The sequence below is a fragment of the Olea europaea genome, unplaced genomic scaffold (genome assembly GCF_002742605.1).
Source record: "Olea europaea var. sylvestris unplaced genomic scaffold, O_europaea_v1 scaffold132, whole genome shotgun sequence".
In the NCBI taxonomy this organism is placed as follows: Eukaryota; Viridiplantae; Streptophyta; class Magnoliopsida; order Lamiales; family Oleaceae; genus Olea; species Olea europaea.
The window spans coordinates 21021-23827 of record NW_019230677.1 but is presented as its reverse complement, the minus strand read 5'-3'; the positions used below and the strand labels follow the sequence as shown (position 1 = coordinate 23827).

At 32.7% G+C, this 2807-nt stretch overlaps 1 protein-coding gene across 3 annotated transcripts in view; it reads right to left on the bottom strand.

Annotated features, from left to right (window-relative positions):
* The window catches only part of LOC111374973 (delta(24)-sterol reductase), a 4487-nt gene extending 3287 nt beyond the window's left edge, over positions 1-1200 (bottom strand). Inside the window, exon 1 of one of the 3 annotated variants that reach the window (XM_022997732.1) lies at positions 1049-1200. The gene's annotated coding sequence lies outside the window, so the exon portion shown is untranslated. Of the gene's footprint in view, positions 1-526; positions 552-1030 lie in introns of those variants that run through there. The other 2 variants (XM_022997734.1, XM_022997735.1) reach the window with 2 other exon arrangements.
* Between the last annotated feature and the right edge of the window lie 1607 nt (positions 1201-2807).

Sequence of the window (2807 nt, the reverse complement as noted above, 5' to 3'; positions counted from 1 at the left end):
TGTGCTTGAATAACTATACTTGAAATGACTTGGATGGTAAATTATATGTACTGTAAGAATGTCAAAGGACTACAGATGACCTAAGCTTAATATTTTAAATAAATACATAATTTATTATGTTAAATTATTTCAAGTATTTTAAATATTATTAATTTTTATTTTCTGAGTGGGAGTGGGAGTGGGAGTGGGGGTGGGGGTGGGGGTAACAACAATTCCTATCCAAATAGAACAAGAAGAATTGGTAATACTTAAATTTTTTATATTATAATAATTTACAATTAAGAGCACCTCACACATTTTATTGGCTAAACTTATTTTAGGAAAAAACCTTCTTTATTTTGACAATACTAAACTTTACAATCCATTCAACACTTCAAAGTCAAAATAAGCAGTCAGGCACATCCTTTGAGAATGAAAGATATCACGCTCATCTGCGAGTGACAGAAACTTGTCAATGAATGTGGGTACATCAAACTCACAGTGTATGTGTATACGAAAGACGACTGTGCTCTTTCAGCATTTTTACCTTGCCACGGGCTAATGCAGGTTAGCACACATAGCAATCCTACAGGCTCCAACTAATCAAATTGGACTTCAATTAATTAATAAAGGCTCTTAATTCTTTGTTCTTCTAGTTTTCTTTCAAGCAACACTTTGTTCTTCTAGTTTTCTCTCACGCAACACTCATAATTCATAGTTTATATAGAAGCCAGATCTGCAACATAGAGAATACCAACTATAAGGAGAAGCAATGTCCAAGTAAAAGAAAACGACACAAGCATTCCATAGATCTATGAGTAGAGAAAAAACATGGAGGCATGCAAAGTTCTTACCAAAACCAGGCAGCAAAATCCAGACATTTTCAGTGGGAAAAAACGAAAAATAGCCATGACAGCAACAATTTTTTATTTTTTATTTTTACAAAATCGAGCTTTAAAACTTAAACTAACATACGCAAACTAAGCAGAGAAGTCCAATCAGATCAACAAAGTGCCAATATTTACCGAACGCGAAAAATAAAAAATAGACAGACAGTGTTAAAGAGTACCTGAGAGTGAGACTGATAGAAGAGAGAACAGGAGCTAATGGGTAGAGGCGAAGAAAAATGCCGATTTATTCTGGAACTGTGTATAGGAAGGGTGTTTTGGGAAAAGGCAGTTCATTGGTCGGGCTAAGACGGTGGGCGTGGAGGCATTTTCGGTACAAAAAGGTGCAATAGAAGTAGGTTAACCCTGCCGATTAAAAAAATGGACGTGGGCCCTCTCTACAGTGAGGAGCTTGTAAATGTACAGCACCTCGTGTAAGTTAACCCAAAAAAATAATGCAGCGCGAGCGTGATTTCCGATCTGTCCCGTTTACATAAGTTTCCTTTTCTTAGTTTCTTGCCCCAATTGTATAATCTTATTTTTTTATTGAGCTTATTTTATTTTATTAGTTTATTAATATATTTTTATTTAGTTTGTTTAATTATAATCCATTCTTCTTCTTATAGGGGTGTTCTCAACTAAAATTTTAATGAATTTTAAATGATTATAAATTCTAATAAATTTGATGGATTTAAATGGATTCTTACAAATTTCATAAGAATCTCATCAAATATGGTGAAATTTCAAAAGATTTATATATATATATAAATTTGAAATCCATCCAAATTTTTTAAAATCCTTTTATTAATGAAATCTTTATAAATCCACTAATTATTGAGAATACCTAAATTTTAAAGGATTTCATTAAAATTTTAATTGAGGACACCTAAATTTTAATGATTTTAATTAAAATTCAATAAAATTTCAATTGAAGTTACCTAAATTTAGAATGACTTTTAAAATCCATTGCAATCTCAATTGAGGACATCCCCCTTAATTTTGAAATTGTACAGATTATGCTAAAAAAGTTATTTGCAAGAATTGATTTTTCAATAATATTAAATAAAATTCCTTTATTAGTGTAGAATACAAAACAAACCTATATTAGACAGGAAATGTGTAACAAAATCATGCGGTAATATCGAAATCAGATCCATCGCAGATCCCTGGTGAGCTGTCACCCACGTGCTTTTCCACCTATTTCGCATCCATTAACTATATTAATTATTCAACTAATACTGATATGTAAATACAACTCATGCTGAACACTAAGCAGTTGTCTGCTACTCCTTCTTTTTAAAATATATTTTTATTTCTCTCTCTTTTTTTTTTTTAATATTCAGGTATCCACCTTACAGTGACTAAATCCTGAAGTCTACACTTTGACCCTTCAAACTGCAGACAGGTTAAACCGCAGGTTGTGCCCCAAACTGACCAGTGCTTAAGAGCCCCCCAACTGATCTGCCAAAGTGTCAAGCAAGTCGTATTTCCCATCTTTGCACCTTGCCTTCCAGTAGAGTTCCTGCCTTTCAGGATAAATCCTACCTTTCAGGAGAATATCTGCCTTCCAAGAGCATGCCAGGAATCGAACTCACGACCTCTGATCTGCCAGTCTTGAAGCGCCCTCATCTTTGCCAATTGGAATGTGCCCTAGGGGCCTATTTCTCTTCTTTTCAACCATATTCTTCAATAAAATAATATTACACGTAAACCTAAAATTTTTCCTTATTTTTTAACCACATATTTTATCTCAATTTACTATTTCAAAATGCATTGTTAGAATATAAAGTGATTCAAATAGACCCTAATTTTAAGAGTCACTAATATTCTAAAAGCTTACATAATTCTAATCAAATCTTGCTACATATACGTCAAAACTTACGTATCGAGTTCATCAAATAATTTAAAATAAAGTTAGGTTTTTCCTCCAATCATTTTCCT